The sequence below is a fragment of the Triturus cristatus genome, chromosome 1_1 (assembly GCF_964204655.1).
Source record: "Triturus cristatus chromosome 1_1, aTriCri1.1, whole genome shotgun sequence".
Classification (NCBI taxonomy): domain Eukaryota; kingdom Metazoa; phylum Chordata; class Amphibia; order Caudata; family Salamandridae; genus Triturus; species Triturus cristatus.
In genome coordinates this window covers 74,087,307-74,107,537 of record NC_140579.1, presented here as the reverse complement: position 1 = coordinate 74,107,537, position 20,231 = coordinate 74,087,307, and the positions used below count along the sequence as shown (strand labels likewise).

General features: G+C 45.6%; 1 protein-coding gene across 2 annotated transcripts in view; it reads left to right on the top strand.

Annotated features, from left to right (window-relative positions):
• The window catches only part of LOC146869474 (E3 ubiquitin-protein ligase TRIM39-like), a 217,944-nt gene that overhangs the window by 112,579 nt on the left and 85,134 nt on the right, over positions 1-20,231 (top strand). The window lies entirely within an intron of this gene.

Sequence of the window (20,231 nt, the reverse complement as noted above, 5' to 3'; positions counted from 1 at the left end):
GGTAATATAGTCACAATGCAATACAATAAAAATTACAAACCAAATTAGAAAAATAGAGGACATTTTTGTAAACAGAATGACACCACTGTGTCAAAATCCGCTAAGGGTAATGTTATGATATTTTATAGTTTTAAATAGGATTAGTGCCAAGAAGCAGAAAGTGCCAATGATATTGAATGGTCGGCGTAGCCTGGAACATAGACGCAATTTGACTGTGACCACCATGGAGCACCATCAAGGTTCATCCTGGCCAAAGATTTTACCTTCTGACGTTAGTCCTTTAAGTCCCAATCCACCACAGGAGTACACTTCCAGAGCCACCTATGACCTCAGGGTAGGCACTTCGAGACTTATGGTATAAGACAGAGGCTAAACAGCAGGGTCCAGTCCAGGTCCATTTGCCTCTGGTCAGATGCCGAAAACACCTCTTGTCGCTTGTTGTGTCCCTGTAACCTTAACTGGTAGTCAGCCATATGACACTTGGAGTTCACTTCTTTGTCCTAGGTAGAACAGGGAGAAGGTCCAGTCCTTTAGGGCTCCTCTAGGGTCACAGACATGAGGTCTAGTAGTGTTCTGTTCTTCCTCGGGTACAGGAGTTTTCTGAATTGGTTGCCTAGAGGGGCCACATTTATGCCTTGCATGAGCTAGTAAATGAGTCCTGGACACGTCCTCATCAATGGACACGTCCTCATCAAGGGGCGGGGGGGAGGAGGAGGAGGAGAAGGAGGACCAGGACCACCCAGACCACCCCGTCTTCTTCTTCATGCCGCCTCGGACCATAAGGAGTTTCTAGGCTCATTATACGCCCCTCCACCTCTAATCAGCTTTAGACAGATGGTTTGATCCATCCCAACCATGACATTGCCTACTCTACCGCTAAATGCTTCTTGAAACCATCAGCAGCAATGATGGCACCAGAGCGGGGCCTGCATTCAGTTTTCTGGGCCCCTGTTGTTCAGCAAGTCAGAGTGTACCAGAGCTTTTGGACTGCTCTTGGTAAGACGTCTAGCATCTCAACCAGAGTTCCTAGAACTGAACTCACTATTCCGAGTCTTTTCCTTCTTCCATTGTGGCTTTGAGGACGTTGTGCGAGGTGGCTGATGTTAAGGCAGTGTTTTGCACCTCCTCTTCCCCGGAGTTCCAAGGAGGTTTCTGTCATGCCTTCGATACCCCGCGCCTAAGGGCTCTGGCTCCTTACATGTTAAGTCTGTGTGACAGCTCTTTCAGCTGGGGATTTTTTGCATCAGGAAGACTAGATGTTCACTTCCTCCAAACTGGTCAGATCGTTACAGAGGACGTATCTCTCACCTGATAAGATAAATAGATATGTTTGAGGCATATGAGCTGCAGATTATACACTGTGCATAGATCGCCATCTGGTGTTGGGCCCGGATGTTAGCAGTTTGTTTTTCTTCTTGGACAGTGTTTGGAAGTCACGAGTTGGGTGACTCCTCCTTTGGTCCGTACTGCGCATGGGCTTCGGCTCCATCCTCAGATTGCTTTTTTCCGCCATCGGGCTCGGATGTAATACTTCGTTCTCCGGCTTCAAACTTTTCCAGTTCGACCTTCGACGAAAAATCCTCGTTCATCGAGATTCTTCAGACAAAAATCATCTTCTTTATCTCTCTCTTCGGCACTTCTTCGATTCCAGGCATCGGCGGCGGCCTTCGGGCCTATCTCGACTCCGGTCTCGGCCGATGGAAAGGACTTCCTTTAAGAAGTGCCCTAAATGTGGGTCTAAATTTCCCCACACCGATTTACATCAGGTGTGCAACCTCTGCCTCTCTCCCGAACATGAGGGCCGAGACTGTCCCGCCTGCATGTCTTTTCGATCGAAAAAGACTATTCAGGATGGAAGAGCTAGACGCACCATGGCGCACTCCTCGACCTCGGCTCCACCTGACATCTTCGGAGAGGACATCGAAACTTCGGGACAGCAGCACACCGAACAGGAAGACGGCCTCGTCAGCGCTTCCGAGGCTGATGACTCCGACGTGGAGGAGATCACACCGGCGCAGAGGGTCGTGAGTACTCTACCCCCTCCCACTCCCGCGCCCACACCGAAAAAGGCTCCGGTTACACCTTCGCCTCCGGACCTAGGCAAAACCAAACATACCGCTTCCATCACCCCACCTTCGGGCCCGGTGAAAAAGCATCATAAGCCTTCTGGCAGCTCGGGCTCGAGCCAGCCTACTAGCGGTGCCGAAAAACACCCTTCTGCACCGAAGAAAACCACACCAAGCTCCGTTCCGAAGCCATCGGTGTCGAAACCTGGCCTCTCGGTGCCGACCAAACATAAATCCCTCGGCGCCGAAATTCCCGTGCCGAAACCTGCCTTGGCACCGAACAAAAAATCGGAGGTCCCAAAAAAGCATGGCACAGATAAACCAAGGAAGCCGTCTGCCCCGAAAACATCGGCGCCAACAGATCAATCGGTGCCGGAGGAACTATTCACGCCAGATCCTTTACAAAAGACTTCAACAAAGGATCCAAAGACTGGACATTTGACTTTGTCATCAAAGAAAAGACATTTAGACAAACCAGCTCCTCCTCCACCGCCAAAACGGAAGGACTCTGCCACATCCCCTTTCAGAGTACCTTCCCCACCTCCTCCACCCTCTCCATCTCTGCCCCCTCCACCTTCTCCACCCTTTCCTCATCGCTCTCCAACCCCGTCTCCAGACCATGATGACCAAGGGGACCCATACTATTATCCAACAGATGAACCACAAGACCCTACCCCTCCTGGATCCCCAGACCCATGGGATGATTACCACAACCCAGATGTCCCAGATGCACCTCAGAATGATCTTTATCCATCCAGGCCATCCCCACCAGAGGACTCCTTGGGGTTCCACCACTTGTTACAACGGGCGGCACATTATCATGGGGTGGAGTTACACACTGATCCAGTTGAGGAAGACTTCCTACTTGATACCTTTGACATCGCAGATAAATCTACTGCCATACTACCCATGCTTAAAGGGGTGACCAAACATGCGACAGAGGTTTTCAAAGACCCAGTCAGGACTAGGGTCTTAAACCCCAGAATAGAGAAAAAATATAAGGCCGCCCCCACAGATCCTGCCTATATTAAAGGACCTGCACCCTTAGACTCATTAGTGGTATCCACAGCTAGGAACCGGTCCAATTCTCAGTCATCGGGTGAAGCTCCACCACCCGATAAGGAGTCCGAGCTCCTAGACGCGTCAGGCAAACGCACTGCCTCGCAAGCTGCCAATATGTGGCGTATCGACAACACGCAAGCGCTGTTGGCAAGGTACGACAGAGCGCACTATGATGAGCTGGAGACTATCATGCAACATCTCCCAGAAAAATATAAAAATAGGGCTCATGAACTAATACAAGAGGGAAAGACCATTACCAACACCTCTATTAAATGTGCACTTGACGCAGCAGACACAGCTTCCAGGGCTATAAACACCATTGTTCTGCTTCGCCGCCACGCCTGGCTCAGGATCTCAGGTTTTAAGCCAGAGGTACAGGCATCTATACTAAACCACCCTTTTGACCAGCAACACTTATTTGGCCCAAAAGTAGACGAAGCCCTGGAAAAAATGAAAAAAGATACAGATACGGCGAAGTCTATGGGAGCACTACAGTCCCACCCTCCTAGACGCTCTTTTCGCCGCCCCTCCTTTCGAGGCACTGGCAGGGGCTACTCTGCCGATAACGCCTCCACATCCTACAAGTCCCCTCCTCAGACTACCTTCACAAAGGGCTATCAAAGAGGCGGATATAGAGGAAACAATAATGAGGGCAGGGGCAAAACCAACACCGCCCGTTCTGCCACACCGCCCACACAATGACTTTCCCCCGCTCCCCCCAGACCATTCCACTCCAGTCGGGGGCAGACTACAAAACTTCTTTCAAATCTGGGAGACCATAACATCAGACAAATGGGTGACCTCCCTCCTGCAAAAACAGGCTATAGAGCAGGTCCCCATCAATCAACAAAATTTAGGGGTCTACTCTCTGTACTTTCTGATACCAAAAAGAGACGAGACTCTACGACCCATTCTAGACCTCCGGCCTCTAAATACATACATACATTCAGACCATTTTCACATGGTAACTCTCCCAACAAGTTCTCCCACTCCTCTGCCAGAACGATCTTCTCACCACGCTGGACTTGAAAGACGCATACTTTCATATTCCAATACACCCTTCTCACAGAAAGTACCTCAGATTTGTAGTGGACGGCCAACATTATCAGTTCAAGGTTCTCCCCTTCGGGGTCACAACCGCACCAAGAGTGTTCACCAAATGCCTAGCAGTAGTGGCGGCACACCTCAGAAGACAACACATTCACGTCTTCCCTTACTTGGACGACTGGCTAATAAAAGCCACGTCCTACAACCAATGTGTGCAACATACAAACACTACCATCCAACTACTTCACCAGCTAGGTTTCACTGTGAACCACCAAAAGTCCCAGCTGATACCGTCTCACACAAAGCAATACCTCGGTGCCACTATAGACACCTCAAAAGCTATAGCCTATCCCAATCCAGTCAGAATCGCAAGCATACAAGCCTTGCGTCAAAGATTCATTCCTCAGCACTCTCTCCCAGCAAGAGTGTTTATTAAGCTAATAGGGATGATGGCATCTTGCATTTTCATAGTGCCTCATGCAAGACTCCACATGCGTCCCCTCCAAGAGTGCCTAGCGCGCCAGTGGAACCAGGCCCAGGGGCAACTGACGGATCTGGTGTTGGTAGACGGTCGCACCCTTCGCTCTCTGCAATGGTGGAACACCACAAACCTTTCCAAAGGGCGGCCGTTCCTGGACCCGGTTCCTCAGGTAATTCTAACAACGGACGCATCGCTCTCCGGTTGGGGAGCGCATCTATTACACCTCACAGTGCAAGGTATATGGACACCACAACAAAAGTTACTCCACATAAACCATCTGGAGTTATTGGCGATCTTTCTAGCCCTGAAATCCTTTCAGAAACAAATCTCAGCCAAAGCAGTCCTCATTCGCACAGACAATATGACTGCAATGTACTACATTCAAACACAGGGGGGGGACACACTCTCCATGGCTCTCTCGATTAGCACAGAGCATATGGAGATGGGCAATCCCGCAAAAAGTCTTTCTCCTGGCACAGCACGTCCCAGGCATACAAAACACCATGGCAGATCTGCTCAGCAGACAAATGCAGCAAATGCACGAATGGGAACTTCATCCACACGTTCTTCACCCATTCTTTCACAAGTGGGGGCATCCTCAAATAGACCTCTTCGCCACCCACGAAAACAAAAAATGCCCAAGCTTCGCTGCCAGATACCCACACCCATTGTCCAAAGGCAATGCGATATGGATAAACTGGTCAGGCAAATTTGCATACGCCTTTCCGCCTCTCCCGCTAATTCCATTAGTGGTAAGGAAGCTACAACAGCACTCCCTCACACTCATTCTAGTAGCTCCAACATGGGCCAGGCAGCCGTGGTACACCACACTACTAAAGCTCTCAGTGGTACCACACCAAAAATTACACCTGTCTCCATGCCTCCTAACTCAGAACCATGGAGAGATCAGGCACCCGGACCCAGCTCAGCTCAACCTTGCGATCTGGCTCCTGAAATCTTAGAATTTGGATACCTTAACCTTCCCCCTGATTGCATGAACATTATCAGAGAAGCCAGACGTCCTACCACTCGAGCATGCTATGCCGCAAAGTGGAAAAGATTTGTGATTTACTGCCGTAACAATACAATCAACCCTTTAGATGTATCCATACAGCACATCATATGTTACCTGCTCCATCTACAAAGGTGTAACCTGGCATACACATCCATCCGTTTACACCTAGCAGCAATTGCTGCTTACCTGCAAAACAGACAGCATTTATCACTTTTCAGAGTGCCTGCTATTAAAGCTTTCATGGAAGGCCTTAAAAGAGTAATTCCACCCAGAGCACCACCCTCACCTGTGTGGAATCTAAATATAGTTCTTACAAGGTTGATGGGACCGCCTTTCGAACCAATGCATAAATGTGAGCTACAGTTCCTTACTTGGAAAACCGCTTTTCTCGTAGCTATCACTTCCCTTAGAAGGGTTAGTGAAATACAAGCGTTCACTACACAAGAACCTTTTCTACAGATACATCACAATAAGGTGATACTTCGCACAAATCGAAAATTTCTGCCCAAGGTCATTTCCCCCTTCCATCTCAATCAATCGGTGGAATTACCGTTTTTTTTCTCGCAACCTCAATCTGTTGCAGAAAGGGCTCTACATACACTTGATGTTAAAAGGGCTTTACTTTACTATATACAAAGAACGCAACCTTTCAGAAAGACTAAACAGCTGTTTGTCTCCTTCTCTCCACCGCATAAAGGCAACCCCATCTCAAAATCAGGAATAGCTAGGTGGATTGTAAAGTGCATACAAATTTGCTATCACAAAGCAAAAAGAACATTATCTGTTCCACCTAAAGCCCACTCTACAAGAAAGATAGGGGCTTCTATGGCTTTTCTAGGGAACATACCCTTAGATGACATCTGCAAAGCAGCCACATGGTCAACACCGCACACCTTCACAAAACATTACTGTGTAGATGTGCACACCAAACAACAAGCTAGTGTGGGCCAGGCTGTATTAAAGACACTGTTTCAAACCACTGCAACGGATACCGGTGGTCGCCGCTAGGGTTGGGTACTGCTATATAATCTATGCACAGTGTATAATCTGCAGCTCATATGCCGCGAACGGAATATGCTACTTACCAGTATGCATCTGTTCTTGGCATGTAGTGCTGCAGATCTATACACGCCCACCCGCCTCCCCGGCTACCTGTATCCGTTCCAGTCTATCTTATTTAGATACAACACACATGGGTTTCTTTACTATTATCACTACGCTCCATCTTTTCCCTGCTGGCGAAAAACAATCTGAGGATGGAGCCGAAGCCCATGCGCAGTACGGACCGAAGGAAAGAATCACCCAACTCGTGACTTCCAAACACTGTCCAAGAAGAAAAACAAACTGCAAACATCCGGGCCCAACACCAGATGGCGATCTATGCACAGTGTATAGATCTGCAGCTCTACATGCCAAGAACAGATGCATACTGGTAAGTAGCATATTCCTTCCATAGTACCACCTCTACATGCCCGCGCTGCCAGCAGCTAGATGCGGATCTGCTTCACAAGCTCTGGACGTGCGCATCCCTGCAACATTATTGGCAGGAGTTAGTTGCAACACTAGCCTCCTGCACGGACACGCTCTTACCACTGTCATGGGAGATTTGCCTTCTAGGACTCTATGCCATATCAAAACACAATAAGGTCACCTCGCGATTCCAGGATCTGGGTTTAATCACTGTGAAAAGACTAATAACTAAAAAATGGAAACATGTGGATCCACCAGAGGTGGTTGGCTGGAAACGCTCACTGGTAATATGGGCACAGGCGGAGAGCACGGCGCTGTACAGGGAGGAGTCAAATATTCTATAGCGCAGGGTTGGGACACTATGTTAACTGCCCTTCAAGGTGGTGCAGCAGTGGACGATGAGGGTGCGTAGCCCGCTGAGCTGAAACAGACACAACAGTATCTAGGCGTGTGCTTGCGCGACATTGTTGCACTCCGACATATAGACAATTGCACATCCATAAGATCCCTGGTACATTACTAGCGATTACCTGGACCCTACACACTTCCGGTAATGAAGGTGCCGGCTGCTGTTCATATAGCTATATGTAGGTGCACGCAATCATTCAACCCCCGACTAGGCGAGCCATAAGGTAATGATGTGTAGATAATGAATCACCATGCTCCGATATGAAACAGCGACCCGATTTATATCTCTTGGATGGCAGTTTGTAGTATTGTAAGTTTTAGTTTTGGTTAGATGTTTAAAAACAGGTCTTATTGGTATCCACAAGTGACCTCCTATCACACATTGCCAAAATAGGATATTCTATTTCTAATGTTGTTCAAATCCGAACGGCAGGCTATTTTTATGTGTTAGGATTGCATATATACCTGGTATTGCGGTGCTGGCCCGGATAGGATATGTCCTGATCATGATGTGTATGACCTCGTTTAAGATTCATAGGCCATGATGTAGCAACACATGCGAGAAATGGCACACTGGGACCTCTCCACATGTATCCCATGCAATGTAAATAACTGTCAGCAGGAATAATATGTTAATACCACTCTCACATTGTTGTCACATATCCTATTGTTAGTCGCATATGTTTTATATTTTTTGTGGTGGACATCTGCACATGCTGTATAATAATGTGATGCCAGTTATGATCAAATCAGAAAATACCAATAAAGATATTTAAACAAAAACTGGTCAGATAGTGCAGATGACATGTTTGCTTCATCTGCACTGTAAGGGTTAATGCTGATGGAATCTGTATCTTACCAGATGTAGCCAAGTTATGTCTTTGTAGTTCCTTTATTAGTTCCATGTATAGATGTACATCAGCCTTGTAATCCATGTACTGCAGGATGGTATCTCAGTCCAACTGCCCCACCAGGATCAGCCTGCCTGCTGCTCAGCCCATCTTCAACTGTCACACCTCACCACACAGGCACCCAAACATTCCAAGCATCTCCATCACACCAACATTCCAAGCATCTCCATCACACCAACATTCCAAGCATCTCCATCGCACCAACATTCCAAGCATCTCCATCGCACCAACATTCCAAGCATCTCCATCGCACCAACATTCCAAGCATCTCCATCGCACCAACATTCCAAGCATCTCCATCACACCAACATTCCAAGCATCTTCATCACACCAACATTCCAAGAATCTCCATCACACCAACATTCCACTCAGAACACTCACACTGGCTGAGCAGCTAGGAGCCAGGTAAACTAGGATAAACATAAGTAACTAAGCAGGATATAACAGAATCCATTAATCTTGTTTGAAGTACAGTGGCTTCCTTAATGCTGGTCAGTGGTCCAGTTGTCCGCCGTTATCGCCTGGCTCCTAATTACCCAACTATTTTGTGTTCTAACCCTGAGTTGACACCTACTTAGACAACAACCTCCATTATTCTTCTTCATCTGCTCTGTCTGGGGAAAAGATTTTCTCAGGAGGTATGGCCCTCCACTTTTGAAATGCCCTATTCCTGCTGGTCTGCTACTCCTGTGCTCTTTGACCAGATGATGGTCTCAATTCTTCCTGATCACATGGGTGTAATGGTTTTGGAGCTGGTGAACAAGTCCTTAGCTCTGGTTATGACACAGTGGACTCAGCCAGGTGCTTGGGCTCCTCTGTATCTCTTCATCTTAGGGCTTGGTTTGGTGCCTAATGTACATTGAGGGCTGCAAGGCTGATTTACTGAATTTACCCTTCGAGAGCTCCCATCATTTCGAATCAGGAGCCGAGCGAGTACAGTAGGAGGCCAGACAGGCCCATATTCATTCCTAGTGTGCATGACAGACTTCTCATATGCATGAATTATGGAGGGTATATGGGCAGGGTGCTTGTTGTTGGAGGGCTGGGTATAAGAGATGAACTTCTGTTAAACATTTAGAACGCTGTTCCTACTCCCCATTTTCTCTACCTATGGGCAGTGTCATATTTTGGGACTGTCTGACCAGCCTCAGAGGCCCTTCTGGAATCTCCCTCTCGTTTGCAATCTTCTAGTGAATCTGCCCTTGCTTGTCGTATTGGCTTGAAGGATATTGGATATGGTGGTCACCGGCTCACCGGCCTTCTTCTAATTCTGATGAGAGTTCCTATTGTAGATAAATTCTGCTTGGGCTGCATATATTTCTTCATCATATCGTGCACAAAGTCACAGCTCCCCTTCATGCGGATATTACAGGGTCACGTACAGGGGTAACAACTCCATCATGGTAGGGTTGCTCCCTCACATGGTGCACACCCATCACAAAGCAGTGACTCACTTCTCCTTACCCCTGAATATTTAACACATGCCGGGGGTCGATTACAACTGTTTCTCCCCACCTGGCAATCCATAACATCGGATCAGTGGGTGTTGGAAATCATCCTACATGGTTATTGTCTGGAGCTCATCACCACTCCTCCAAACGCTCCACCTCTCATTCACAAACTCTCTCTGGAACTTTAAACACTGCTCACACAGGACGTTCAAGCTCTCTTGCTCAAAGGAGCTATAGAATCCGTCCCTCTTCAACATCGGGGTATACGCTCTGTACTTTCTCATCCCAAAAAGGACAGCTCACCACAGCCCCTCCTAGATCTAAGACCTTTAAATCATTTCCATATGATCACCCTCCAAGACGTGATCCTACTTCTTAAGCAGGGCGACTTTATGTCCGCACGAGCCTCGAAGGACGTCAATTTCCACATCCCAATCCATCCCGCACACTGCAAATACCTCAGGTTTGTCATAGCCGGCAAGCATTATCAGTTTAAACTCTTTCCTTTCGGGGTACTACTGCAGTGGTAGCAGCACATCTACGCAGTCAAAGCATCCATGTCTTCCCATATCTGGACGACTGGATTATCAAAGCCAGTACCCTTCCTCTGTGCCACCAAAAAACTCAGGTCACGATAGACCTGCTCCATCAACTAGGGTTTACCATCAACGTACAAAAATTCCATCTTCACCCTTTACAAGTTCAGCCATATCTAGGTGCTATTCTCAACACACAACTGGGATTAGCCTATTTCAATGATGCAAGGATGAACATTTTCAAACCTGGCTAGCACGCTTTTAAACCAATCAACAACTCTTGTTCAGAACAGTCAAGGTAGGATTTTGCGAGTCCTTAATTGCGATCATTAAGGGATCGCAATTAAGGACTCGCAAAAGCCTATGCATGTAGGAATCGCTATAAAATAGCGATTCCTACACATTCCTTATTTGCGACTCGCAAATAAGGAATGGCTTCCTATTCAATCCTAATGGCCTACAGGCCCATAGGAATGAATGGGAAATTGTATGCACAATTTGCGAGTACCAATTGGTCCTCGCAAATTGCGCATGCAATTTCAGGGTGCAGGGATGTCAAAGGGACACCCTGTTGCACCCCTGAAATTGATCTCTGCACATATGTTGCGCACACACATGCCCTAAGGGCATGTGCGTGCGCAACATGAAACTTTGAAAAATGCACTAAAGTGCATTTTTCAAAGTTTTTGCAAATTACCATGAAGTTCAACTGATAGAGATCAGGGTGTGTATAATATTCCCACTACCACGGATAAAGTAATCTCACAGTTACACGCACATGCATACATCATACGCTAGGGCCCATTTCACTACACTAACATACGCTCAAATACTCTACCAGCATTAAACCTGTGGAAAGATAAACTCCTAATCACCCTGCATCTATATCGAGGTCGATAAGATCTGGTTTTTGTGACTGTCCTTAAACATATTCTATACAACATATACAGCAATAATCAAAAATGCAAACCCAATAATTGACAAGAAAGAATATCCAACACCATGTTTAAAATTATATTGCTTTATCTAAAATTAGTCAAAGAAAATTAATCAGAGTAAATCATTTCTCATAGTTACCTATTCTAGCTAAATGTCAGAACGGGTCAGGACAAGTCTCTCGGTAAATGTCTCTCAAGACGAAGTCCCTTCAGCATCAATCCTCAGCAACGCAGATTCGGTACGCGGCAAAGGCAAAATGGCAAGTGGCAAAAACCCTCTCTAGGCTAACATTTCTTATAGTCTCTAAACAATGGAAAGATACATTGGAAACATAGAAAAAACTGTAATGTCCGCCGGACCTGCTGAGCAGAGCGAGAAGGAAAGGATGTAACATCGCTACATTTGAAAATCTCCGCTCAGGAAAAGTTCACATAATAAAGACTACGGAACAGGAACCAAGAAATAAAACATGTATCGTATTAGTCCTGCTTCTCCTCGGCTATCGAGCCACAGTTCAGAGTTTTTCTCTAAGGCTCCTTTGTTTCCCAAGGCTGCCAAGGACATTTTCATTTCACTTGGAGATCTTCCAAAAACTGCTGCTGTCCTCATGGAAAGTTTTCAAACAAGCAAGCAAGGACCATGGTCAGTTAGCTTCAGGACCATTTCCAGCAGGGGTCTCCCTCGTCACAGTTTTCATATTATAAATCACAGCCAGGCTCATAAATCAGCCATCTTTTCTAGGCCATCATAGGCCTCAATAGACCATCTTAATTAAAAGAAACAAAAACAACGTTACCACAGCATAGTGATTAAACAGTGTTAACCCCACTAATACCCTTATGTGTATGCATTTATCTAGCACTTGCAACATAGAAAAGCATTAATTCGAAAAGCATTTTGTGCTCAAAAATAAACAGCACATAGCAACGTTTAAACATGAAAACACGCACGTTATTTTTTTAAACAGCACATTTATGCGCATTCACGTGTAACTCTCTCTTGTTAGAACAAACGGATTGATTAATATAAACGCACTTGCACAAGACAAATAATTAATTATTAATTATTAATAAATCAGTACAACGAATAGACATGCCAGAGCTTCAAAAGCCACTGAATTTTCAAATTGAAAACTCTGCTCCAGCAATCCCCCCTTTGGTGATTTTATCACCAAATAAACCCCAAAAAAAAATTAGTGAAAATTTAGTCCCATTTTAGGAGAAATCGGAAATGTCTTTTCCCCTTACACAACATTACACACCAGTCACTCTTTCATCATCCTTTTTTGTCTCTAAGTAAACACTCTCCCTCAATTCTTCTAATTCAATTTCCTGAGGTTCTCTCTTCAACCTCTTGTTTTTCTTTTCTTTATTCAATTTCTTCCTCCCTCCCCTGTTTTTACAACACACACACACCAATCTTATTATCAATAAAGCAACAATTATACAAGTTAAGGGAAACAATATTCTACCTATAATAGTACTACCTATTTTTGCAATAAAATCCTTAACAGCTATCATTTTATTAGCTATTTTAGTCCATAAACTCTCAGCTTCAAGTGGTACTAATTCTTCATGCAAATCAGTAATATTTTTGATATAGACCTTCAGGTCTTTGCTTTCGTCTGGAATGTAAGTGCAACAATGTTGAACTTTCAGCATTCCACAGACTCCACCCTCCTTGGCCAATAGAATATCAAGGGCAAGTCGATTTTGCATAGACATGGCACGTACGGCACTTAATTCCGTATTCACCAAAAGAAACCCTCCAGCGGTATTTGTCGATAAGCGATCAACCACTGTGGACAGTTTCCGAATTCCATAAGCATTCAAAGAAATTCCCACTGCTGGAATCAAAACCCCCAAAATATCACCCACTATTTCAGACCAAGTTTCTCTCTTAAAACGCATTAGTAAGTTAATATGTTCTACATCTGTTATTTTATCTATATGAAAAATCTTTGGAAAAACCAGGCCCACATAACACGTGCCATACCAATGGTCAGGCAACTTGTAATAAGCCTTATTCCCACAAACATAATATACTCCTGGAAAAATGGTATCTTCTCCACCTCTGAAACCCCAACCTGTTGCAATGAAGTATGTATCATGGCACTCACTAGTCCCAACAAAATATGTATCATATTGGGATTTCATCCTTGTAATACAAAGTTTACCCTTCTGTGGTGCATCTAAAGCTAAAGTTGGATTAGCCCCATTCTTCAACTCTTTTCCCATCTCAATGTCCCAAATTGTCTCTCACTTTATATTTTCCTGCTTTCTCATGCATGTTCAATCTCCTTTCTTCTACCATATCCAAGAAAGCTTTCTCTTCTCCTTTCAAACTGCAAGTTAAATTATTCTTAAAAATGTAATCTAATGTTAATCCTTTTTCTTCAATAAAAATCTCACCAAAAGTGTTAGCTTCTTTAGCTGGATTCAGCTCTTTGTTCATTGGCAAATGTCCAAAAATACTATCTCTGTTAGACATCTTATAATCTACTTTCCCTAACAAATAAAAAACACTACTTAAAATACTACAGGAAATACCATATGTAGCTGGTAAATGATGATAAGTAACACCCTCTGAAACGGATGCAGGTAATTGCATACAGACGTAGCAATCCCTTACTTCCATTGTTTTCACATATTCATATAACAATTTTGAAAAAACATTACTAGAAAAGTTATTAATTGACCTATCTTTGTGTATGTAAGTATTACTAATTCTAATTGGAACTACTTTTTGCGAATTCTCTACATTTGTCACATTCTCTGTATGCATCTCAAACTCTACTTTAAAAGTAACTAATAAAACTAAAACACCCCATAGAAGCATTAATAATCCAGTACAGCAGCAGCACATCCTACACCACCTTTTAAAGAAGGCACATCTATTTCTATTATCCTCTATGTTAGCCATTTTACTACTTTAGTTTAGCCTCTATTACTCCACTACTGTTGGAACTTCTTCAATTCTTCAGCAAATCTTCAACTTTCAGTTTATCCAAATGATCTTTTCGTTCACTTAATCCAAGTGAATCCTTCCTTTATTCAGTTTGGATACTTGTCATTCTTCACTTCAATTTCTTCAACATCAAATTGTATTAGATCTCCGACATCAAAATCCTCAGTACTCGACTCTTCTCCAATGTCAGTCAAGAGTACTTTCAGAATTTCACCAGTATCTTCCTCAACCACTTCTCTCAAGATCTCTTCCGGATTATCTCGAGTCACTGTTTCTTCTTTTCCTCCTTCAGACAGTGCCACATAAGACCATTCCGGTGATCTGTACTTTTGGTTGGGTCTTCTTACTCTTTTTATTTCTACTGGTTCATTTGACTCCTTTGATTCTTCTCCTTCAGCTTTTGAACTTTGACTCGAAACTTCATTCACTTGTTCAGCTTTCGATGTACTTGCTCTTATTATTTTGTATCTCAGCCTCTTAACTCTGTTGTTAGGCCAACGATCTCCTCTTAACACCTTTTTTGGCTTTATTTCTTTATTTCTTTCTCCAATCCAAGTTCTCCTTCTCAGAACTCGACCCTCTGTTTGTTCATTCTCATCATCTGTTTCAAGTGCCTCTTGTTTCCGTTTTCCAGCAGCTTTCTTCTTCTCCACAGATTTTTTCACCACTGTTTGAGACTTCCCTACTCCTGTCCCTCCTCGGGTCTCCGACACGCAATCTTCTTGCTGTCTACTTGTCCCTTCACCTAGCTCATCAAGAATGTTCCCTACACCTCCTCGGGGGTCTTCCGCAATCTGTCCCTCTCTATCTTCTTCTGACCCTACTTCTTCAAGTATAATCTCAAGTGGTTCTTCAATCTCCTCCTCTTCTGATTCAGGAGTAGTCTCTGTGTGATTTCTCTTTTCTTTTCTTTTTCCTTCACTGCTGTTTGAAACTTCAGGCTCTCTTACAGAATCTGATCTCTTCTCTGATACTCGCAGTGGTTCATTCGAAGCTCTTCCTACTTCTTTCCCCACTGATTCTGTATCTTCATCATCACTGGAATCTGACTCTTCAAAATACTCTTTACCAGTCCCTTCTTTTGGGTTTGGAACTCTCAGAGTATGACTTGCATGTACCCAGTGATTCACTCCAGCACACTTTACTGCAGTCGTTGTAGTCAGAATAACTTGTCTCGGCCTTCCCCACCTTGGAATCAAGCAATTTCTTCTTCTGTGAACTTTTATCCTCACCCAGTCTCCTGGACTCAGATCATGGGCTTGCTTCTTCTCAAGTGTGGTAGCTTCTTCTCCAACCTGGTGAAACACAGAATGAACTGCGTCAGCCAGGCCTTTACAGTAATCCAAAATCATGTCATCAGTTATTGTCACCAACTGATTGACAGGCACGAATGCATGGCGCATTGCACGTCCCATGATTATCTCGTGCGGACTCAAACCAGTAGTTCTATCTGGAGTAGATCTCATAGTCATCAGAACTAGAGGCAAAACATCTGGCCATTTCATGCCAGTGGCTAAGCACATTTTTCCAATCCTATTCTTGATTGTGCCATTAATCTGCTCAACCACACCAGAAGCCTCTGGTCGGTATGCACAATGTAGCTTCTGCTGTATTTTCAATGCTTCACAAATCAAACCCATAAGCTCATTTTGAAAGTGTCCACCTCTATCTGTCATGCTTGCCGTGAACACTCCTCCACTGGTGACGGATCATCTGCAGCGTCTGGCTATCGCGCATGCGCGATGGCGGCAGGCCAGTAGAAAAGCCTGCCATTCGGAAGGCTCGGGGCTTCGCGTTCTAGTGTTTGCCCCAGGCTGTTCCGTGAACTTCCTGTTCCTGCTTCCGGGTTCTGGTTTGCTCCTGTTGCGCGGGCGCTTCGGCGTCCGTTTGTGGAGTCTCGTCCTTCCTTGCTTCTCCGTCCTCTTTCTTGGAGAGCGTATAGGACAGTCCGTTATTCGGACGTATTGCTGAGTGTTTTTCCTCGGCCAGCAGAGCTCTGTTGTATATTTTTGCGGTACCGCTGTTCTCTTTCTTTTTGCCCTGTCCTTCCGGATTACCTGGTCTCATCTCTTCCTGTTTTGGGATCCGAGCTCACAGGGACCAGAGCGCTCCGCCCACCTTGCCGGATTTTGTCCCGCGGGCCGGCCGGGTGTCTCTGCCCTGTCTCCCTCCAACCTCGAGGCCAGTTGTGGTCCATCCATTTATCCCTGAGGTAGGCTTACCTCCAGCGAGTGCCAGAATCTCCCCTCCTTCTTTAAGTGCACTTCTCCTGCTGACGTGTCTGGAATCTACCCGAAGAAGCCTCTCCAGGTGCCTTGTGAGACTCTTTCTACTGTGTTGTCCTCCGGATTCTCCAAGTAAGACAAGTGGGGAGGGACTTTGGGATTCCTTATACTTCCGGCTGATGAACTATTATATGGATTTCCTTCTTATGTTGTAGGGTCGAACTGCATCCACTCCAGTAGCAAATTACGACTAGCCTTGCCTTTGCTTGACCTCTTCTGATCTCCTGTGCATCTCCATAGGTAGCGGAGGGCCTCTAGCCGTAAGGTATTCCGATAGGCTGAACTACACAAGGGGTGGGGGTCTTAGGGTCTTCATAGGTTGGTAGAGTCACTTATATTGTTCTTTTTTAACATTCACAGATCACTGTTTCACGAACATAACCACAGTTCCATAAAGACACAGCAGAAGGAAGAAGACCACAGTCCTGTGTTTCCCCTTTTATCCTTGTTTTGTTCCCCTTCTTTCCGCCGCCACCTCTGTGCTCTAGGGCTTGATAGAGGCAGAGAGGGAGGTGGAAGGTTGGGACTTTCTCTACATTGGGACTTGGTGTTGCATGACGCCCCTGCGGAACTCTGACCGGGTAAGATCCTTACAGAACGCGAAGCCTACGTGGTGTGTTCTGCCCGGGCGTCATGGAGCAACAACACGTAACATTGGCGGATCTCGCCAACATGATTGGGAATCTTCAGGCAGAGACCCAGGCGTTGGCACTGCGAGTGAATTCTATACAGAGGGAGAGGCAGGGGGAAGGCCATGCTAGTGACTCCGCACCCACTATACAGGTTCATACTCCTCCGTCCATTCCTCTCGCCCCTCCTGAGAGGTTTACGGGCGATTCCTCCAAATTTGCCACGTTCATCAGCCAGTGTCAACTGCATTTCACTTGCAAAGCCCCCTGTTTTCCCACAGATCAGGCTAAAGTAGCGTTTGTGATATCATACCTCGGGGGGTCTGCTGCAAATTGGGCAATTCCATTAATAGAAAGAGACGACCCTCTTTTACAGAACTATGGGGCTTTCAAGAACGAATTCAGAAAATTATTTGATAAACACACATATACTCTCACAGCTGATACGGAATTGCTTTCCTTAAAACAAGGGACTAATGAGATAGCCACCTATATTTCTTCCTTTCAGAGGTTAGTAGTTGAGGCAGACTGGCCCGAGGAGAAACGTGGTACATTGTTCTATAGGGGCCTGAGGGACGAGATCAAAGACGCCTTGTCTCATATAGTGGACCTTCCCCGTTCCTGTAAGGACCTCATTGATCTTGTAGTGCAAATTGATCACCGCCTGCAGGAACGTAAGAAGGAGAGAGGAGGTAAAACAGAGGTTCGGGTAGTAACAATAAGGGAGAAAAGACCTGAAGTCCCCTCTACAGTAGAGGAAGCAGAACCGATGCAGATCGGTATAGTGAGAGGACCTTTAACCCCGGACGAGAGACGCCGAAGGCGAGAAAACCGGCTCTGTTTATATTGTGGGAAGGCGGGACATTTTTTGAGGGCCTGTCCCACCAAACCAGTGCCAGGCAAGAAGTCGGAAAACTAGGAAGCCCGGAGACCTGTGAGACAAGGACTTCGGGTACATCTGGATTAAGTGTCTCTTCTTCCGACCCTATAACATCTTCCTCTGGTCATTTTTTTGTCCCTGCTGATTTGGTATGGAAACAAGGACAGGCTGAAACCCAAATCATGCTGGACTCTGGGGCTTCAGGGAACTTTATGGATATAACATGGGCTCAGGAACACCGCATTCAGCCCCAAGACAAGGGGTATGGAGAGACGGTTACCACTATAGATGGGAGTGTATTAAAATCAGGGCCCATAACACAGAAGACCGAACCCATCAGAGTTCTCCTAGAAACCAATCATGTGGAGCAGGTGGAATTCGATCTTATTCAGTCGCCTCAGTTTCCTGTTCTCTTAGGCCTACCCTGGTTAAGGAAACATAATCCTCTCATAGATTGGCATAAGACCACTTTACAGTTTAGACCAGAATGTTGCAAGGCACACACCCTGGCTGTTAGTCAAAACCAAGAGAGTAGAAGTACTGGGAACAAGGAAGAGGTGCCTAAGGTTTACCAAGACTTAAACGCTATTTTTGACCCCAAGGAGGCCACTTCCTTACCGCCTCACAGACCCTTTGACTGTCGTATAGACCTTCAAGCAGGAGCCAAGATACCGTTCAGTCGTGTCTATTCCTTGACGGAGAAGGAAAGCCTGTATTTACGGGAATATTTAGACAACATGCTTTCCTTAGGGTTCATCCGACCCTCCAAATCACCGGCCTCTTCTTCTCTGTTCTTCATTCCCAAACGGGAAGGGGGTCTACGCTGTTGCATTGACTATAGGGCATTAAATAAAATAACCATCAAGAACAGATACCCTCTTCCACTCATCTCCGCCCTCCTAGACAGAGTAAAAGACGCCCGTGTATTCACAAAATTGGACTTACGGGGGGCATATCATTTGGTGCGGGTAGCAGAGGGGTATGAGTGGAAGACGGCTTTCTGTACCAAGTATGGACTGTTTGAATACTTGGTAATGCCCTTTGGGCTTTGCAACGCGCCCTCTGCTTTCCAATTCTTTATAAATGAGGTGCTAAAAGACCTGTTAGATATTTGTGTAATCGCCTATATTGACGATTTGCTGATCTTTTCACAGTCTGTACAAGAACACATCTCACATGTACGACAGGTTCTACAGCGCTTGCAGGACAATCAATTGTACTGCAAATTGGAAAAATGTACATTTCACGTACAATCAGTTCCCTTTTTGGGGTATATAATCTCTCCCAAGGGGTTGCGAATGGATCCACAAAAAGTGGAGGCCATTACAAGGTGGCCGGCTCCTCAAAAGATCAAAGACATTCAGCGATTCATCGGTTTTGCCAATTTTTATCGGCGCTTTATCAACGGCTTTTCCAGATTAGTAGCCCCTATAACGCAACTGCTCAGAAAAGGGGTCCCGTTCATCTGGTCAACCGAAGCCGATAAAGCGTTTCAAACCCTGAAGGAGGCCTTCACCCAAGCTCCAGTGCTGCAACATCCAGACCCGAGTTATCCTTTTGTGTTGGAGGCTGATGCGTCACAGGTCGCAGTAGGTGGGGTACTATCACAAGCAGATAGACACTCAGGAGAATTGCATCCAGTAGCCTTTTTTTCACACAAACTAACCCCTGCAGAAGCAAACTATGCAGTGGAAGACAAGGAGTTGTTAGCTATTTAAAAAGCCTTTGAAGAGTGGCGGCAATACCTACTGGGAACCAAACATACGGTGACTGTGTATACAGATCATCGTAATTTGCAATTTCTACGATCAGCTAAGGCCCTTTCCATGAGACAGCTCCGTTGGGCACAGTTCTTTAGTGAGTATGACTTCACTATACAGTACCGGGCGGGTAGAAAGAACGGTAAAGCGGATGCTATGTCTCGCTTAGGGTTTGAGATACCAGAAGAGAAGGCAGAACCTCCCTTTATCATCCCGCCAGACAAGATCATAGGAGCCTTATCCGAGAAGGACTTCCTTTCGGAAGTCGTGAGGGAACAGCACGGTCCCGAGGGGCAGGAGTTGATTAAGACCACAGAGTATGAG